The sequence below is a fragment of the Lonchura striata genome, chromosome 3 (genome assembly GCF_046129695.1).
Source record: "Lonchura striata isolate bLonStr1 chromosome 3, bLonStr1.mat, whole genome shotgun sequence".
Lineage (NCBI taxonomy): Eukaryota > Metazoa > Chordata > Aves > Passeriformes > Estrildidae > Lonchura > Lonchura striata.
In genome coordinates, this window is record NC_134605.1 from 18,546,696 (window position 1) to 18,554,346 (window position 7,651).

Consider the following 7,651-nt stretch of genomic DNA (forward strand, 5'->3'; position numbering starts at 1 on the left):
TACAGCAGAGAGGTTAAGGGAATCATAAACAGGAGAGACTCTGAACACATGAAAGCAGGATGACAGTTTTAGGGAAGACATCTCAATGGAAGCCCAGTGCCCAACTCCCCAGGGTTTTAGCCAACAGGCTTTAGTGACCAAACACTGAACCCACTTTTCTGCCTCTGAATCAGGAGGTTAAAGTCCAGCTCCTTGTCTCTGCAGGAAGAGGCACGTCAGGCATCAGTTAAAGTGAGAGGGAGGAGCTGCATGAGAGGGGTAGATAGGACAGTGAGAGCTGGACTTGGATTCTTGGGAGTTTGGGTCCTTAGCAAGGCAAGCCAGTTAGCACCACACCTTCACATTAACTCCAGTCTCTGCTAGACTGGGGCTACTTTCCTATTTGGCACCTGTTTCCAAATCCAAATTTTGAAATTCTGAAAAAAAATTGCCCACTGTGCTCTGCTGAGGTACCAGACTATGCCAGTCCTAGGTCCCAGGTGTCTCCACCGCCCAGGGGAAGCAGGCAAGGAGAGACCCCAGCCTGACCACTGGCCTGCTGCTGCTTCTCCTCTGCCTCTGGATCCCTAAGGCTGTGCTGAGGGAAGCAGTGGCATCTCTTTGCTCCAGAAGAAGAAACACTGAGCTAACAGCGGCACAAAAATGTGCTGCATCTCTTTTTGAATTGCACGGGTGCAGCTTTGCATTTTTGAAGGTTTAGCACCAAGGAAATAAGAAATGTCAATATTACTCCATAGTTTTCCTTGGGTGATACAAAATCCTCCAGCTTAGAGGTTAATTTAAAGCCAAAAAGGAAATCAAATTTAATGACAATTTTGTGATCATTTTTGCCTCTCACAGGAAAAGTTCCCCCAGCCATGCTAAGACGATGTTAGATGTTTCAAGGACATTGATTTGCTAGAGGAAAAACTTGCATTCCTTAGGCTGAATATCTCCCTGAGCAAGGGAGAAGGGCATATCCCAGGATCAGGAATGAGGATCTGCTTGAAATAAATGCTTTTCAAGTTTCTATTTTAGATCAAGAAACTGTTCTTGGCTCTCTGGTAGCCTTTATGCAAACTAATGAGCACATTTGGGAAATACACCTTCTGAAATCACCTGCAACCCTCCCCAGCTCCTACCCAGACTAGAGCAGCACCTGCCCTGGGGTGCTAGAAGCCCTCCAGAGGTACCACCCCCCATCATTCCCACCACGGCTTCTCCTTTGCAGCTGATCTGGAACCCTTGGGAACCAGCCCTAGGAAAGGGCTTTCCATTCCCCGTTCCTATTTGAAGGGGTGGGAAGGTAGCAGAGCAGAGATTTGGAACAGGAAGATGTAAAACAGGGAAATTAGTTATTTGTGAAATTAGTTACAAATTAGTTGGGTTTGGAATCCTTACCCAGACCACACAGTCTGTCCTGCAAAATGGCTTTTCCTTCCTGGGCAGTTCAGGGAACAGTGAGAGGGTGTGGGGAGCAATGGGAAAGAGGGCAGGGGACCAGGCCATGCAGAGTAGTGGGGCTGGTGTTTCTGGACCAGACACAAGACAGGATGCCTGCACGTTGATGGAGGTGGTAACGTCTGGTGCCTGACCTCAACATTTTCAAATTTAGCAGGATTTCTCCCAAACTACAGATGTCAGCAACTAGGAACCTGTATGATCTTACAGCCCCAAATGCCACCTCTAAGCAGGTACCCAGAGCCTGGAGAATTGACTTTCCCATGGAAAATTGCCTCCAATTGTGGCTACTTCCAGTAGCTCACTGTGTTTTTCCCACCCAAAAATTTGGAAACATTGCTGGGTTTTTCCTAAATGATGCAAAGCTGATTAATTTTCCCTAAGCATCATCCCAGGCTCACTGGCATTTAGGAAGTTCAGCAGAGCTCCCTGCCCTGCTGCTCTCTGCAAGGTCTCTGCCTGCCTGAGTTCCTCCAGGGCCCCCATGCCATGGCCCAGAAGGGAGGTGGAGGCAGCAGAGGCAGATGCACATCTTTCCTTAGTGTCCCGTCATTTCTGGCCCAGCTAAAGAGCCAAATCAGGACCTGTTCAAACTTCAGTGAATGGGTCAGTTCCTGTCAGGGGAAAGGTCTCAGAGCTCTGCCAAACACCACATAAACTGAAAATTTAACACACTGGACTTAGTTTACTCTCCTTATCTTACGTCCTTTTCCCTCTGAACTCATCGCCTGTTTTTTTCTACTCTCCTCATCACATCCGGTGCCATTTTTCCCATTCTTCTGCTCTCCACTGCAAATCTTGCTTGGCTTGGTAGAAGGAGAGCTCTTCTGTATGGGAGGCAATGGCTTGGAGGGAAGAAGCTTTGAGGGACTTGCCAGGGAAAACCTCTTGGTAAGAGGGTAGCCAGTCAGGCCTGCAATGTGGAGACACAAAATATAACAGAGGTCACAATGCAAACCTAAAGCTTCTGAAGCTCCATAATTCATGGGACATGTTTCCTGGAAACTTCTGAACAGCTGTGTTGCAGAGGATGGATAAATATAATTATTCATAAATAATGCAGCCAAGATAAAACAGTCCTCCCTGCTAGCCGGACAATGCCCCTGCCTATGGATGGGTCCAGGGGTCAAGTGGACTGTTCCATCTCACTCCCCAAAAGATGTATGGCTCACCCCACACCTGTATTCCCTCCCCCAAAACATGAAGTGCCTGTAACCCCATTGGCCCATGCCTTGTTCCAGCCCACCTTGAAGCTCCTTGAAAAGGGGGCTTTGAGGAGCCATGCGGTCTCTTGGAACTTCCCTTCCTCTTAGAACTCCCCCTCTCCTAGAGCATCCTTTTGTCTCTCTACCTCCTTAAGCCTCACCATGTGCTGCATCTGGCAGCTCGAGGCAGGACCTTTCTCCATCCCAAATAAACCTCATTCCCCAAGGGCAGCCTTCAGAGATCTCTTGCCTCAATCCATCTACACCGTCCCGGCGACAGAAATCGCTACACAGCTGCACATGGAAACATGCTCCTGCTGGCAGCCCCTTGGAGCAGCCCACGGGGAAAACCCTGAGCCACTTCCACAGGGCTGCCACGGGAGCAGCCTGGCCTCGGGGCTGCCCTGGGACAGCAGGAGCCCAGAGCCCTGTGCTCTCCAGGAATGGCTCAGCTGCACATGCAGCCTCCTGCTCCTCTCCCTGCCCCACAGCTGAGCAGCCCCACAGCTCCAGGGGCACTGGCAGAGCACAGCTCATTGCAGGGGCACACGGGGCACAGCTGTTCCTGGCAATGTGCACAGGCTCTCTGGGCTGCCACAGGAGCCTTCCTCCCACCAGAGAGCGGCCCAGCTCCCCCTCACCTCTGTGTGAGGCTGAGCCTTGCTCTCAAGGGAAGAAGTGAGTTGGGTGAACTCCGATCTTTACCATCAACGCATCTAATGGGTGCAACACTCGAGGGGAATAATTGTAATTATTGAGAAAATATATTTGTTTTTATTTTTCATTGAACTAGCCTGTGTTTAATTCCTCTCAACAGTATTGAGTTAGCAAGTCTGAAGGGAAAGGTGGTAGGCTCCAATGATAAGAAGGGAAAAAAGATTCTTTCTTGAGGTTGGCCTTCTGTGAATCCACAGGAAAAACCCACACAGTTGTGACTGCTATTTCTGCAAACCACAAAGACCTCTCTGCAAGCAGACAGGCCTTATGTTGTTTCTATAGCACTGTAATACCATCATCAGTGTTGGACCCCATCAGCAAGGAGAAGGAACAAGGGGAATTTTATCTGTCATGAGAGCCGACACTGATGGCAAAGAAAGCAACAGGACTTGTAGCTCATGACCATGTCCAATTTGTGATCAGCTGTGGCCACAGTCCCTGTCCTGGCTGACAGTGTGAGTGATTTGGCCACTGTCAAAAAGGAGAAAGCAGAGTAAACTAAATAATGATAGAATGTTGTGATGCCATGGGTGTCCTTGCAGGATCATCTGTAGCTGTCAGCCACCTACTCTGACACCGAGACAGCACTGACCACCATGGACCAGTTTGTAGAAGGGAGTGGTTTGCAGGGATGGAGCTGCCACCCTGCTGCAAAAGCTGGGAGGAAATCTGAAGCAGCAAAGTGCCATTTTAACTCAACCCCAGCCCAAATTCTTTATCCTTCCCCCTTCCCTGCAGTTGAACAAACCACTCAGGGAAAACTGCTCAATGTCCTCCAAGAGCCCATTTTGACATGAAGTTTACAACTTCAACGTTGTATTAGAACATCCTAAAGCAGCAGCTGCTCTTAGGGATTTGTATCTTCAAGCTGTGTTCAGACCAGAGCAATCCAGGTCATTTTCTCTCTACAATGAACTTTTTCATTTATAAAAGGACAAATAAAGTGAGTACAAGCAATCGTGAGTAATAAACTCAATTAAACTACCAAGTGTGTACTATCCCCTGTCCTGGAAAAGGACTGCTCCCATAGCAGAGGTCAGAAATTTAATCCCATTATCCAGAGGTTCAAATAATTTCTCTACCTCATCTCTTTTCCCACCATAGCTACTCTTGGGCTGACTTTCTACTTTTAAATATCTTTATCTTGTCATGTTCCTAGTCCCATGGTATCCCAATTTTAATTGCTTTAGCCTTCTTAATATTAGAAGAATGAAAAATCCTACATACAAGCCTAATAAGGCCCAGACATTGTAGACCCCTTTGGATTACTCCAGGCAGTAGGAAATGGAATCCCACTCTTCTGTACTGAGCCTCTTTGGAAGGTGAATCCAAGCTAGAATGAAGCAGGCACCAGCATACCAATGATCTGTGCAGCCCTGAATCATGGCTTGAACAAGAACAGGAATTAACACCCTCACTATCATTCCACTCACCTCCAAATCTGCAAATCCCACCACCCACAAGCCACTGAAGCCATAATCAAATACTTCCCTAGTACAAGCAGCCGCCTCAGCATTCATCTTCTTTTGAAGCAGAACCAGTGTGACATTAACAAATCAAACCACACAATGTCCTGCCCCTACTGACAACAGCAATTGCAGTCTAACTAGTCCCAGTCCCTTTCCATTTCTGATTCACAGAAGTACTTAATCCCTAATCACTGGGATTATCAACAACTGGGCTATCAGCAATAATTAAATTCACTGCCACCCATCACCATTCTTGTCCTAAATCACTCTACTCAAAATTATTAATCACCATAATCCTTGCCTCAGCAGCTCTAGGAGACTGATGGCTGAACTGGACTAAATCAAAAACAGATTGGAAAAGTCTTAGGAATTCTCACTTGGGTTGAATAGCCTAATAATTATGGCTGTAATAGCCAAACACCCACTACTAACTTTCTACTTATACTTCCTTATAATTGCCACAACAGTCCTCGCTCTCAATGCAAACAAAGTTCAAAAACTACCAATGATAATGGCCTAAAGAATGAAAATATCCACATGTTAGGTCAGGGGTGGGGGGAAGCAGGGAGAGAGGAGAGTGTTGAGGGGACAGGAGACAGAGACCACTCACCCCAAACTTCACATGGCAACAGAAAACTACAGAAAATTTTACTTTCCCAACCTCTCCCTTATATAGGGCATTTGAAAGACCCAGTCTGGATGCTGTCATTGGTTTGAACCCCACACCCCTTCAGGTCCTGGCCAGCAAGATTGGCTGCAGCCTTGGGAGATATTTTGTTGGGCAACACCCTTGTCAATCACTGTAACATCCACATACACAGTAAAATCTCAATATTAGTCTTAGGTTTCCTAGCAGGACTTCCCTTGCTACCAGGATTCCTGTTTAAATGACTTATTATTGAAAAACTTACTAAGTACATAATGACCAAAACAGACACAGTCATTATCATACTCTCACTACTAGGATTGGTCCTGTGCCTTCTCCTCACATAATACCCACCACACTTCCACCACTCCAAAAAAAAAAGCCCTAACAATAATTCTGTGGCTATCACTAACCGAAATCCCTCACAACAAAATCCATAAACCTAGATGATCATATCCCAAAAAACTAACAAAAAATGAGTCGTAACAACTGCACCTGCTACCCAGTTAATAGAGTTAAGCTTAAGCATAACTCTAGCATTAACCCTAATGACTGTATCTCTATCCCTAACAATATTTCAACTAACCCCTCACCTTAAGTCCAACACTTGTCCTAACCCTAAATATAACCAAAATTACTGTAAATCTAATATTAACTCTACCACCTAATGCTATCCCTATAAACAGTAACCCTAATCCTAAATTCAGAGCTAACTCTAACTTTATCCCTTGTGACTGTAACCCCAACCTTAAACTCAAGACTAACTATAATACAAACCCGTCACCTAAAACCCCAACACTGACCATAACCCTAACCCTCACCCTCTCTTCAGCACTATTTGCTATACCTAAACCTAATGTCTCTTAAACAAAACCACACAAAAAATGACTACAAAGCAAAGGTGAGGACTTACAGAAAGTGCCTCAACAGTGCCCTTGGGACCATGGCCCCTGAAGTTTGCAGAATCCTGGGACTAAGGACCACAGAGCCTACTGGGCAGGCAACCCTGAGTCCCAGCAGCATGAGGTTGGGCATGATGCTGGCTGCTTTGGTGCCTGGGATTGTGTAATAATCAAGTCCTCTGAGCAGGGATCCCTGAAGGATGATTTTGGTGATTGTGATCTCTTTGGAGTGACTGGTTAGAATGTTGCCAACCCTTCTTTTGAGTTTCTTCAGGCAGCAGAACACACTCTTGATTATGCTTTTTGAACCTGAGTTCCTGATCTGCAGAACAATGCCTACCAAGAGGTAAGCAAGAGACTTTCAGCTAGAAATTACCTTGTGGGGTATATTGCTCATTCTAAATGGTAAGGCACTAATAATATTCTTGTTGGGAATGCCTCCAATGGATGGAGGGAAATGTTAATGCATTCCAGTTATTACTAATTTTGTGCTTTTCAAAGCTGGTAATGTGGGAAGATGGCTAAGTGTGGTGTGTACATTGGGGGGATTTAACAGGCAGTGAATTTAATTGTATTATGTTAATTTTTATATAACACTGTATCTTACTGCTTCTTTCGCTTATGTTCCTGACATGGCAATCTAGTACAGTGCAAATATTCATCTTTCCTCCAGTCACTCCATCTCCAAAGGATGGTATTTGGAGAGAAAACCTTCAGTTCAGAAACTAGGGTCTCACTACAGACTGCTTCTGGAATCACTATGTTACTTTTTTGGTTCCAGATTGATGGAATTTAGTTTTCTCCTCCTCCTGGAGCAATCCACAACTTTCTGAATTAATTCTCTGTACCTTCTTGATGAACTATCAATTTGATTGTTTTAGTAGCGAGTTGGCAATTTGGTGCAATTTGCATTTCCATCTCTTTCCCAAGCCCTGTGGTGAGTCTGGCCTCATTTCCTGGGTTGTCCTTCTTGACAATGGATATATTATCTGCCTTTTCCCAGTCACTAGGAGCACCCTCTTCATTGACATGACCTTTTAAGGATGATGAAAAGTGGCCTTGTGGCATCTGCCAACACTGTCAGTACTCTCAGGTGCACTCCATATAGTACAGAATCACAGGAGTGTTGTTGGAAAGGACCGCAGTGGGTCACCTGGTCCAACCTTCCTGCTCAAGGCGGGTGATCTCAGAGCATGTGGTACAGGAATGACAATTGAAGAAGCCCTTCTTGTTGCCTTTGACTCCTTGGCCAGTATCAGGTAGGTAGTTTGA